This window comes from Artemia sp. Qi Xiang Cuo, chromosome 12 (genome assembly GCF_049724085.1).
Source record: "Artemia sp. Qi Xiang Cuo chromosome 12, ASM4972408v1, whole genome shotgun sequence".
NCBI lineage: Eukaryota > Metazoa > Arthropoda > Branchiopoda > Anostraca > Artemiidae > Artemia > Artemia sp. Qi Xiang Cuo.
Window position 1 is genome coordinate 69,730,323 of NC_142805.1, and position 14,068 is coordinate 69,744,390.

The window sequence follows — 14,068 nt, forward strand, 5'->3', positions numbered from 1 at the left end:
GTGGAGACTACATAGGAGATAGCAGTAATCGCAAATAATATCTACACAAAGATATTAGTTGATTCTGACATCTTTTTTAACCGTGAAAAGTCTGATAATTGACATTTTATAATTTCCAAAATCAGAATGCACAAAAATGTAGCAAATTCTGAACCTGCAGACGTATTCTATCACTTAGTTTTTGTAAAATACTAGGAATAAAAGACCTAAGCTAAGCTATATTCTGACCAGAAACATTTTACAAGTCTGAAAACCAACTCATAGTATGTTGAAATGACAAATAAATATAAAAAATGGCAAAACTCACAGCTAGCTCACCATTGAATCTTGTTTTGCCTCTAACTTATGAAAGAAGATCATTATTACTGAAACTGCTAAAATAAAATCTGATAGTTTCCACAATTTGCAATCTCAATTTGATGTGAAATTTGTGTTCAAATAAAATAAATTGAATTAAACTTGATTTTTTTCATTTTCTTTTTTAAATAGACTTTTTATCCAACCAACAAAAATTCAACAAGTATTGCAGGCTACTTGATTGACAAATTAGTAGCAGTGACTTGACTCACCAGCATACCCTCTGTTGTTAAAGCAATTGTCTACCCCTTCTCCACCGCAAATTCGATTGAACAGTGAATTTAGTATACCAAACTAAAATTGAATTGAATATCAATCTTGCAAAACTTGCAATCAATGAATCGAATGCAAAAAAAATTTGCAATCAATCTTGCAAATCTTTTTCAGGCATCTTCTATTGATCGAAGATGGTGGGTCCGTGACATTTTACGAAATAAAAATACTTCAGGAAGTTTTCCAAATCTTCTGGCACTGCTCGAAAAAAAAAGACCAAGAATGGTACTTTCAGTATATGAGGATGTCACCTTGCTAATTTCAAGAAATCCTGACCTTACTTCATGATAAAATTCAAAAGCAATATACGAATTGGAGAGAACCTATCTTACCTCCTTTTAGACTCGCGATTACACTAAGACACTTGGCAACAGGTGAGTCAAAAAGATCTTTGTCTTACCAATACCTAGTAGGCCGTTCGACCGTCACAAACATAATAGCTGAGACTACAAAAGCAATTTGGGATGTTTTGAAGGATAAATATATGAAGGCACCTACACAACAAGATTTTCAAACTGCTGCCAAAAAATTTGAGAGTCGCTGGAATTTCCCAAATTGTATTGGGGCGATAGACGGCAAGCATATTAGAATTCGATGCCCCCAGAATAGTAGCTCTCAGTACTACAACTAGAAAAAGTTCTACAGCATCGTTGTCATGGCTGTCGTAGATGCAGACTATAAATTTATGCTAATAGATGTTGTATCAGAAGGAAGCTCAGGAGATTCTGGTGTATTTACAAGATCAACTTTTGGAAGGTCAATTATAAATGAGACAATTGACACACCACATCCACAACCAATTGCCATTGGATGGTGATGCAATATGTTTTTGTAGCTGACGAGGCTTTTCCTCTCAGAAAAAATACTATGATACCCTATCCTGGTGGATTAAGCATAGCAGACAGGCAGAAGAGAGTTTACAACTATAGGTTATCCAGGGCAAGACTTGTGGTAGAAAATGCCTTTGGTATTCTGGTTGCAAGATGGTGAATTTTTTATACAGCAATTTACAGCAAACTTGAAACGATTGACTCAATTATAAAGGCATTCTGCTGTTTGCACAATTTTTTAATGGCAAGAGGCTTGGATTGTTGTCCCAGAACTTTCGGTGACACTACAGGCAGTAATGAAAGAATAATTTATGGGACATGGAGGCATGAAGTGTAATCAACCTGGGAGCAAACACTCAATCGCCAGGGTTCAAACAATTCTAGCAGTGCAGCAATTGCTATTCGCAGTAATTTTTCCGAATTTGTTTATTCAAGTGAAGTTGCTTTACCTTGGCAAAACGAGTATGTATTCCAATAGCGTAACAGCTTTTCTCGTCTTTTATCTGAACTATTTAATGTAAAAAGTTCGAATAAAAAGTGAAAAGAAATAACGTTTTGAAATTTAATGAGATAGATTTCTAGCTATCGTCTCTCATTTGGCCGCTGCATACTAAATACACCAATTGCTGAATCTTACGTAGTTGTAAGTTCTGAAAATTAGGTCTCTGAAGATGACTCCCCCACACAACCCCCAGGGCAAGGGTTGAAAGTAATGCCCTTGGGTCATATATGGTTTTTATAGAAAGTTTTGTCGTAGTAACTTCAAAAAGGGCTCATTTGATTTGAAATTGGAAGGGCTAGTGCCCTTTTTAATAGTCGAAAGTGAATGCAGAGCAACTAAACCCCCTCTATGCCCACAATTTTCCCAAACACATTCAATAAAAGTTTTGAGATAGCCATTTTGTTCAGCGTAGTTGAAAGTTCTGGAAATTATGTATTTGAAGAAGAAAAACCCCCCAGAGCCCCAAGGGCAAAGGTTGTAAGTTATGCCCTGGGGGCATATAAGTTTTTATAGATAGCGCTGTCAAAGAAACTTCAAAAGGAGCTCATTCAATGGGAAATTTAGAGAGCTGTTGCCCTTTTTAATAGTCCAAAGTGATTGGAGGGTAACTAACCCCCCTCTCACGCTCACTATTTCCCCAAACACATATTTTGCCATAGAAAGTATGGTCATATAAACTTCAAAGGGGGCTCACTGGATTGGTAATTAGACGCTTTTGTGCCCTTTTTAAGAGTCAAAGTGATCAGATGCCAGCTACCTTCTCCCCCCTACACATACGTCATATTGTGCCGAAGTGCTTCTAATAGAAATTTTGAGGTAACCATAAATCATATAACTAGGCTTTTGGGGTTGAAACGAACCCCAGAGACTAGGGGCAAGGTTTGTAAGTTATGCCCAAGGGGTATTAAAGGTTTTTATGGAAGGGATGGTTGTTTAACTTCAGAAGAGGCTCAGTTTTTCTCCCTGAAAAAGACTTTGTCAGTATAATACGAACAGAAGTAAATAAAAAAAACAAAAAAACTAATAGATTATGGACCAGAAGGGAGCTCAGGAGATTCTGGTGTATTTACAAGATCAACTTTTGGAAGGTCAATTATAAATGAGACAATTGACACACCACATCCACAACCAATTGCCAATGGGATGGTGATGCATTATGTTTTTGTAGCTGACGAGGCTTTTCCTCTCAGAAAAAATACTATGAGACCCTATCCTGGTGGATTAAGCATAGCAGACAGGCAGAAGAGAGTTTACAACTATAGGTTATCCAGGGCAAGACTTGCGGTTGAAATTGCCTTTGGTATTCTGGTTGCAAGATGGCGAATTTTTTATACAGCAATTTACAGCAAACCTGAAACGATTGACTCAATTATAAAGGCATGCTGCTGTTTGCACAATTTTTTAATGGCAAGAGGCTTGGATTATTGTCCCAGAAATTTCGGTGACACTACAGGCAGTAATGGAAGAATAATTGATGGGACATCGAGGCATGAAGTGCAATCTACCTGGGAGCAAATACTCAATCGCCAGGGTTCAAACAATTCTAGCAGTGCAGCAATTACTATTCGCAATATTTTTTCCGAATTCTTTTATTCAAGTGAAGTTGCTTTACCTTGGCAAAACGAGTATGTATTCCAATAGTGTAACAGCTTTTCTCGTCTTTTATCTGAACTATTTAATGTAACAAAGTTTTTATAAAGAAGTGAAAAGAAATAACGTTTTGTAATTTAATGAGATAGATTTCTAGCTATCGTCTCTCATTTGGCCGCTGGACACTAAATAAACCAATTGCTGAATCTTTCGTAGTTGTAAGTTCTCTCATTTGGCCACTGGACACTAAATAAACCAATTGCTGAATCTTGTATTTGAAGAAAGTTTTAGTGGCCGGATCAAGCCTCTTCAGGTCATCACTAAGACTTTCGCAAAACGCCTTGTCGCTATCAACATCTTCTCTGATTGCATTAATCAGTTTCTGCTTAAGCAGTGAAGTTTTATTCGATACTTTCTCTTTTTTGAAGGAGGCTGTGAAGTCTCAGGACTTGATGCTGGTATTTGGACACTCGAGCTTGAAGGTCCACTTGAGATTGGGATTGAAGTTGAAGGCGGTATTTGGTAAGTTGAAGTTCCCGATGAATCATCGAAACCAGCCAGGACGATATCTTCGATCACATCTTGTGTTTCTATTTCAACCTGAATTTTGTAAATTATATAATACATTTTGTAAGAGGCTTACGTCTTTATTTTTGCATTCAATAATTATTTTTATTATTATAATTCAAAAGTTTGATCTACGGGAGTAAAGATACAGGAGTGCTTTTTTTCAATTGATAGGAGGGCTTCTTTAAAATTTGTCCATGATATATTAATATCAGAAATAATTAGTTTTGACCAATTTATTGGGGCTAGTTCCTTCTATATTGCTTGGTAGTCAATAAAAGTTTGAGGACGAAGATTAGGTTGCAGACGTATGTTCAAGGATAACTGAGTGGTCGCTGTTGCCGGCTGGAGGAAGAAATTCATTTTTGATAAGGGAATCTGGATTGCTCAAAATTACGAGATCCAACAAGGAAGGATTCTGGTTGCCATGATGCCTTGTTGGCTTGTCAACTGTTTGGTGAAGAAAGTTATCAGATAAGCAGGACACAAATGGTGAGTCTCCATTATTAGATACTACATGACCAAGACCATCAGCTCACTCGATTAATGGGAAGTTGAAATCACCGGTAATTATTAAATCAGATGATACTGTAGATGCCATTTCATCAATGATAGTTTTAAGATGTATTTCACAATCATTAAGACTGGGTGCACTAGGGCTTCTATATACACACCTGATACAGATTTTTTTATTTTCTTGGAGAGTATTATCAAGCCATAAATTTTTCACCCAGGTTATATTGAAGATTAAACAGTTAATAAGACTAACCTGGAAATCTTCCCTGACATAGGCTAAATACAAACTCCTCTTCTGCAGTTTGGTTGCTCCAGATTAGTGAAGCACTGAAAACCAGATATCTGCAACATACTTTCGCTAACAAGTATTGTAGTAAATTTTGGCAGAATCTCCACTAACCCAGGAATGTCCGTTTCTTCATCTTTTAAGAGCCCTTGGATATTCAGAAGTTTATTTGTAAGAGAATGAACGTTGCTAGATATGACACTTAGGGTATTATTATTTTGAAGCTTTCAGGATCGGTTATCCAGAGACAGAGGTCTTGTAGCTGCGCCTGTGTTTGTCACAAGAGGGCTAGTTGTTAGTTCAGAGATGGTCCTGATGAAGCTCGATTTAGTCGAACTGTCAGATGAAAAGTAAAATTCACTAGGTTCATTTTCAGTTGATACACTAGTATTAACACTTGAAGTTCTACAAAGCGAAGATGATAACTGCAAGAAATCAGGGCTATTTACAGGAGACGAGGGATAAACAGTTACATCTCCATCGTAGCCGGGTTCAGGGCTGGCTTTGGAACTTTCCAACCGCGATGAGCTGCAACGATTTTTGTCACAATTTGGCCTTTGAAAATGATGGGATCTTTTTCACCAGAGTTTATTCGCGTTTTTAGCATATCTATGAGAGTATTACGTTTATCACGCTCGGCCTTTGATGCGTCACCACGAAACTGAATATCCACACGGAGTTCACGAGAAAGGTTAATGATTTTCCTTTTGATGTCTACACTGGGAACAGAGAAGAGGATAGGTGGTTGGCGTGCATTTACAGGGATGGGAAGTCTTTTCACATTTGTAATTTGAATGCCTTGGAGTTTGTAATTTTGGCTGAGGTATGAATGGATATAGAGTTGCTCGTCTGATTGTGACGGGATACCATATGCAACTATGTTTATAGCTCTACGTTGTCTATCCTGCTTTTCGGCGAAAAGGTGCTGAAACTCACAATTGAGATGTTAGACAAAATCAGTACATGGCCAGGCAGTTTCTTGTTGCACAAGCGTTTTGATTTCAGCACACACATCAGAAATCGAGCATTTCTTAGCGGTCTGATGTTCAACAGCTGACATTTGTGCTCTGACATATTTAATTGATCTCGAAATCTCTTCTTTGAGCGTAGTTTCAAGGTTATTTACTGAAGACTGCACAATATCTTGGATAATGGCTTGGAATGGGATTTTATCAATAATATCTCTCTTCATACTGTTTATCGTAGCTTCGACGATACTCTCAGCACTTGGATTCTGGTCAGAACTGCTTGGAATCATAGGAGAGTTTTTACAAATTGGACACTTTATGCAAACGTCAACCCGTCGAGAAATTTTTGTGAGCAACACATATTCGGATTCAGGCATATCCATACAGTCTGTGCATATCCACTTTCCACATCCATCACAGAGAATTGCCAAGGAGTCATCATTTAGGTCTATTTCACATACCAAACATTTATCACACCCTTTTTTGGGGCTAGCGCGAGCTCTTTTCGAACCCCCAGTAGGCGTCGTATCGGTATTACGAGTCGACTGTTTCGGGGGTATTATATTGGGTGAAAAATGGAGTCTCTGTGGGTTAATTTGTGTTGGATTACTTCTGTGGTTCGAATCAGCCCTAAATACACGAAAATTCGAAATACAATCGCAGAAAAATACGTGAAAAAACGGCTGAATGGCCACAAACTATAATGTTATGGAAATATAGTTGGCAACCGTGCAATTCACAAATACGTATTTTCAGAAAAAAAACAGATGAAACCACTGGTAAACAAATGATGAAGCAAAAAATTAACTTCCTTCAAAGTCCATGTAAGTCAAATAAAACGCTTAGAAGGACAAATTTAAATGTTACTGTAGGTTAATATAGTTATAAAATATCACATAATATGTAGGAAAATGTCTGTATCATATAAATTGGGCTTATAATCCTATTTTTAAATTTCACACAACCTGTTGCTGTTGAGTTGAAATCATATCAACTTAATCAGGGAACAAACCAAACAGGTTTTGGCTATATGCTAGGCCTATCGAAGCTAGGCTACTACATCATCAAAACGCACTTGAAAAGAATGTACTAGGCTATGCTATAGGCCTATGTCTATAACATTGTTTTAGGGTATTGGTACCCTGGCACAGGACTATCAAAATATCCAGTTAAACTAGTTTGTCACAAGTCAGATAGTCGGATTGTCATAATTCAATTTTATAGTCAATTGCAAGGCTTAGACAATTAAAGCTCTGCAGTTCAAACCCACTGGGTAACAGTGCCCCTCAGGTATATGCAGTCAGGAGCAGTAACTTTAGAAGGCGTCTCATTTAGAGGAGGCAGTGCTTTTACCAATGATGAAAACTTGGAGGCACCTTATCTGATTACAATGCCTAGGGATGCACACTGCTGCTGCACCTCCTTTAGAGCTGGCATCTCTGACTTTTTGTTACTGCTAACAACACTGCCTCCTCTAAATGAGACACCTTCTAAAGTTAGTGCTCCTGACTGGGTATATGGCAAGTCTGCACCAGCCATCACCCAAACAGTCAAAAGGTGGAACCAAAGCATAAGCAGTAACATCAGATGAGTGTGCCAGAAGTTACAAATTACAGGCTGAAATTTGTAACTAGAAGTTATTATTATTTGTTACTTTTAATTAATTACTGCCCATCTCTATGTACCCATATATAGGGAACAGCCAAACCTTTATTTTTTTTTAGTTTTCCAATTGTTTTACTTTTGGCAACCAAATTCTTAGATGGTTGGCTAAAGTCATGTTAAGTAATAAAAACACTTGTGGAGAGGAGAAATCATTACTGCTTGTTCTTTAGCTGAGCCAAAGTTGAATAAAGAGAGGCTGGTCTACCCTTGATGAGTAAAGGTATCCCAGTGGGAGCTAGTACCAAATCATTGGGGAGTAGTCAAATCCTATTTTAGTCATATCTCTCTCTCTTGTGGGGTCATATTCCCCAAGAACTGGCATTTTTGAACAAAACTTATGATCAAGTCTTACCTTGTCTTACCCTTTTCAAGTCACTACACAGAGTAGCTATAACAGGATTATTATGGTTGCTTATTTGCAGAAATGCTGATGAAACCCATTCTGCCCCTCTATAGTAAGTGGGCAATTATTGCTCACTGGTAATGATTTTTCAACCAGTATGACAAGTAAAGTAACTAGCTATTAAGTGGGTGATTACATAGTATAGTTTCCCCTCCTGAAATGGCATTTTGATGATCTTTTTGCAGGTATATTTCCTAGTATATCAGTGGGTGCTTTAGCCACTAGTGGGTGCTGTGCTTTAGCCCCTTCTTTATTTATGTTTTATTCAATTGAATATTTATTATGTCTTGTTTCTTTTTTTCATTTGAAACCTGTCAAAAGATCAAGGTTTTATATATTTTAGGTTATTTTTTGTTCTCTGTACCCTGTATTTGACTGGGTTTTTGTGACCAAAATGTATTTTTTATCTGAAAAGGGCTCCAGTTTTGTGAGGATTAGCCCCTCTAAAGGTGTTTAATGAAACCTGCAAGTATTGGTGTTCTATGCAATTTTGCTTGGTGCAAAAAACTTCACCAAAAAATTGTTTATTTATATTTCAATCTTTCAGAAAATAGATATCAGAAAGTATCTGAAAGTTTCAGTTCCCTCAACTTCTAGTCGGAGTACTGAAGCAACTGAACAGAGTACTAACATTATATTAGTATCAACTGAACATAATGGAGAAGATAATGACTCTTCTGAATCAGGTAGTGTAGCTAATCAAAGAGAATCTGTATAAGAGCAGCAACTCCAAACAAAAGGCACTCAAAGAATTCGGTTTCGACATCTAGTTAGTGTGTGGGAAACAGGCTGAATCGTCTTAGATGGCGTTCCGGAAATTCTTTTTGGCGCTGTGCAACGACAGAGAATCCATGGAAAACTACAAAAATCAAATTAGAAATAACATGACTACTGTTTTTTTTTAATTTTTCTCAATTTCTTGATAAATTTCTAACCCTTAAAAATTAGTATTGTGCTGCAAGCGGTTTAAATTATTTAATACTGAGAGTTAGGAAATGTCATTTTGTGTTTGTTCATTTGCACACACAAGAACTAAGTGAATGTCTGAGACAGTACTTTCTGGCGCGAAGCGCCGGAAAATTACGGGACCTACCACTGGAATTTAAAGCTTGCTCTAGTCTTTAAGAGATCATTTTTTTCCTGAACTGTTTTATTTACTTTGCTACCATTCCGTTTTTGACACCGGTCTAGGCTTGGCTTATGTCCCCTACTGAACTAAAAAATATACAATAATAGAAATTCATGCTTCTTTACCTTTAAGAAATTCCTATTTATTCAACTGCAAGTTCTGCTTCCGGTTTACCTGCACAACAAAAAGACACTTTCCCCCCTCCCCCCGTTCGTTGCGTGTATATAACTTCAGGCTACTATTTTACTTATTTTGTTGTTGTTGTTTTTAATTGCCATTATTGGTGTTTTAAACCAAAAGTTGATGAGTAATACGTACAAGATAAAAGGCAAATCAATAAATACAGGACAATTTAGAGTTTTTCAGAAAACAAGATAACCAACTAGATTTTTTTTTATTGTTAAATTTCAATAAACACCGATCTTAATAAATCCATCTTCTTAAAAAGACCCAAAAAATCATTTTAATTGCTCCCTTCCCGTTTAATTTTTTAGAATTGGCTTGGTCTCAGTCTCACTTCCTCCAGCTTTAAATTTGCATCGCTCCAACATGAAGATTTGAGGAATTCTGAGTGGCAGAATTTTTGTTTTGTTTTTATTTTATCGAACAAAAAATATTTCAATCGTTGTTTTCAGTTCCTATACGAAACAGCAGTTATTTTACATAAAATGCCTTTTTTTCGTTTGTAATTTGAATCATAACTCCCAACTAAAAGAAAGCAAGAGTTAAAAGAAGATTATTTCTTCAACCACACAATTCAACCCCAAGAATGATAGCCTAAAGCTGTTTTGATGGGTTTCACAAGTCCAGACGATACAAATAATTTTTAGGGGAGGAGGTCAAACAATAAAGAAAAAGTTAAACTCATTTTCAAAATAAACTAAAAAGTAGAGAATTATTTTATTTTTCAAGAATATAAATGAACACGAGGGGCACAAAAAGCATTGGAGTTTACATAACATAAACTCCAAATTAATCTAGGTTTTAAATGCATAAACGAAAAAAGTCGATGAATTGAGGAAAATAAGTATAAACGATCAAATTATGCAAAAATGAGTCGATTTTTTTCCCGTGATTTTCACTTATGTTTATTGATTCTGGAAAAAAAAAAATATTTTCAAATTTTTAAATTTTACCGTTACAAAAAAAAATATCGTGTCTCATCCAAGATTAAGACCTAAGTTAACACAGCCTCGGGAAGTGCTCTTACCGTTGTGCTTTACTGATAAAAGTGGAAAGTAACTGAACATGCGGGAGTGATTGAAAAATAATTCACAAATTAAAAAAATTATGGTACAAAGAAATAAATGGAAGATAGAACAAAAAGATCAGTGAGTTAATAAAAACGAACTGCAAATGATTTAATTTAAAAATTAGGGGAGATAATAAAAAACCTATAATTTAATAAAGAAATGCCGAGAAATTCGAAGAAATTTACGTTTTCAGGCGGTTGGAGCCCCAGTCCAACCTACGTGGTCCCTATGAATCAGTCTTTAAGTAAACTTTAAGCCTACCCTAACAGATACAATAGTGTTTATTTTCTTCATAAAAATGGGGACTAGTCTAGTTGTCTTTTTCTAATGCCAAATATTTAGTGATTGTCCTTTTCTGGAGAAAACACGCTAAACACACAAAAGCAGTACCATTCAGTTCTTTATTTTATACTATTTCCAAATATCATGGCCCCTTTTCAGAAAATACACCCCCCCCCTGATGGTAAGGGATATAGCCCTAGGAATATATTAAAAAAATCAACCAATCGAATTCTTACTTTACAATATGAAAGAACATGAAAGAATATTACAAGAAAGAATGTCATCACAAGATTCGACACAACGATGAAATGTATTTATACAGTTATATATAGGACCTCAGAATGGGAGGGGGGTATAATGTCCAAAAAGTGACCATGACACTTGGAAAAAGTCTAGCATGAAACTGAAAATTCTGGCTCAACTAACACAGTTTTAATGTTTTCTTTAAATTAGCCCCTGAAACATCCTTGCCAGGAAGCAAATAATCTCTAAGAACAATATTATGCAGCGAATATTAAAAAAAAAAAAAATTAATTTAGGATCTAGAAGTTTCTTTATCTCTTTTATTTTTCTTTCTTCCTCTCTGAGATACATCTTTTAGAGAAGCAAATACCTCTCTCCGAACTGGCAAGGAATTATATCAAAGACGAGCTTTCGGCCATACGTTCAGTCTTTGAAATAGATTTTTCAAACCCAAGAAACTTCAAAGCTATGGAGACGGATATGCATTTTAGAGCCGAATTTGAGCTCTTTGCAATTGATCAGATTGAAAGTTAGAAACTTCAAGACAGACAGCTAGCTGCGAAAAAGAAAAATTGCCTTGCGTTTTATATCAAGCCGTGCTCTGAAATAAAGCGAAGAGTAAACAGTGAAGACCCCTCGCTTCGAATGCTGGACTGGTTATCTCCAGAAACTGCTTTATCCGGATCAGTTCCTTCTATAATCCCTCTTTTCCGCATATTCTAGGACTGTCTCAAAGGTTCGCTGGAAGTTGAAGCCTTAAACAGAGAGTGGAGGCGACTACCATTCTTGAAGACAGAGCTAGGAGAAGGGAAAGTGTCAGTTTTGGAATTCAGTGTCCGCCCTCAAGGATGGTGCTGCGGACTCTGCTTTTGTTCACCTACCTATATTCATAAAGGTTATTATGTTCTTGCCTGATAGCAGCGCTTCGGCTGAACGTCAGTTTTCGCTGTTAAAGCTAGTTCGGACCCCCCTCCGGAACAGACTACTGCCAGAAACAATATCTGATATTATGCATGTCAGGAGGGAAGTACCGAATCTAGAGACTTGAGATATTCCATCAGACCTGGTCAGGAGTGCGAGGAAGTGGAAGCGTGAGCTTAGATAATATTTTAATTACTGTAAAGGTCTGTAAATAAAATTCACTTACAGAACTTTTCGGGTGACGCCTTTAGCGCGTTGCCCCCATTTAGTCCCATTTAGGCAAAATGGGACGGAAAATGGTAGTGTGGGCTGCTTTTCCTGAAAAAGTGTCAAAAAGGAGACAGTAAGTGATAAATAATAGTAGCTTTCAAATACAGTAGCTCTTAAGCAGAAAAAAGGTTAATTGTCTAACTGATTCTTTATTTATTTTTTTTTGCAGGTTTTTACTCAGAAAAAAAAACAGGCTTGATACGAATAACTGTATAACTTGTACAGATTTGTTTCAAAAAACTACACATCTTGACTACTTTTCCTGCTTCCATTTTTCTGTCCTATTTTCCCAGAAAACGGATAGTCTGGACGCCCTATTACCCTACTAGGCAATTACGGACCGTTCATAGTGAACATCCAGAGATAACTTCAATGATTTTGCTTGTAGTTGCTTCCCATGTCAGTGGCCTTTTTTTGCCATATCGGAAGTCAGTGTTCGACTAGCTATACAGAAATGAAAAATAAAAATTTCTTTGGCTTATATGACAAGCCAAAGAGAAACTACGGTGCTAAAATGCCGCGTGTTGCGCGAAGCGCACCACGCGGCATAATTTTAGGCAGGGGGTTAGTACTTTTGTGTCGTGGTAGTACTTTTGAGCTATCCTGGCTAGTACCAGTAGTTTTGTTGAAGTGGCATCCCTGTATATTTGTTAGGAGTCGTCCATTAGTTTATGACAAGAGAAATGAGGGCCATTGTAAGAAACATTTAGTCCTGAATACCTGGGAAGACATTTCAAGGGAAATGAACATAGAAGGTAAAAATTAAATCATTGCTTAAACTAGGCTAATAGCCTACATGGTGCACTTTTGATCACTAGAACTTACTCTAGCCCATTTGTTTACAATTCCCCTTCAGAATGCAACCATCTACCAAGCTTTTCATGGTGGACTCCAATCTGAAGCATGGGTAAAACTCTAGTTTAGCTACTTTCTGAAATTTTAGAAAGGGGTTAGGTTAAGAAAATTAAATTTTTCAGTAATGAATCCAGTACCAGCAAAAAACTCAAGGAAGTTATTGACAAGCTTCTATGTTAACTCTTGTGATTATAGCCTATCTATTGAAATATTGATAAAACAAAATTTTCCCTTAATTTTCAGTTATCAGTTTTTTATTCCCTGGTTTTAGTTCTGAAAATGTAATTCCTGTTATTTGAGTAGAATTTTAAGCCATATCAATGGTTTTATTTTTCTGAATTTAGGAAATATAAATTTAGGAATGTCATTTTTATAACATAAAGACTTTTAAAGGTAACAAAAAGTCACTGCCCTCTAGAGGGAGAAGGATTGGAGGGAGGCATATCAAAATACCTTCACAGGACATACTTTAGTCTGTAGACCCATCCCTGAAAGTTTTTTCCTAACCTAATTCCTTCACAAGATAGCAAAAAGTAGCTAAATTAGAATTTTACCTCTTTGTTTTATAAAACTAAAACCTTACAAAACAGATTTTAAGGAAGTTTTCTGAGGGGTGAAGCTTTTCCAAGTTCTGATTTATAAGAATTTAAAGAATTAAAAAAACTAATTTTACATAAAAAAAAAATCATTATAAGGCTTAATATTCTATTTCAATTGTTACACATGTGTTTTCAAGAATAGAGTGAAAAAAAGAGACCGAGCCAAAAATTAAGGAAAAATAGTATTTTTCTGTGATTAAAACAGGAATTTTTGCTTTCTTCTCTGCCTTACAAGCATGGAAATATTTGAGGTAGGACATTAGAAAAATATCTTTCAAGTCTGTAATTTAAGGCTAGAATCTATTCATGAAATTTTTATTTTCCCAACTCAACTTTCTTCCATAATGCCAAAATCTCCTAAACTAAGTTTTTACAAGAACAATTTGTACAAAAAGCTATTGTATTCCCTTTCAGATTTGAAGGTGATTTAATTTTTATTATTATTTTAGTTAATTTGTGCTGTCTTTGTGTTATATAAAATATTTTACCTTTGTCTTAATTTTTTCAAAGGATTTTCAATATATACAGCTCTAGAGAAAAAAACTTCATTTAACAAAAG

General features: G+C 36.0%; 1 long non-coding RNA gene and 1 pseudogene across 1 annotated transcript in view; both read left to right on the top strand.

Moving 5' to 3' along the window:
• Positions 1 to 874: 874 nt before the first annotated feature.
• Positions 875 to 1,938, top strand: LOC148946453 (uncharacterized; annotated as a pseudogene).
• Positions 1,939 to 6,645: 4,707 nt separating this feature from the next.
• Positions 6,646 to 14,068, top strand: part of LOC148946454 (uncharacterized) — a 31,660-nt gene continuing 24,237 nt past the window's right edge. The window contains exon 1 of the long non-coding RNA XR_016142507.1: positions 6,646 to 6,713. This is a non-coding gene — a long non-coding RNA (uncharacterized LOC148946454). The remainder of the gene's footprint in view (positions 6,714 to 14,068) is intronic.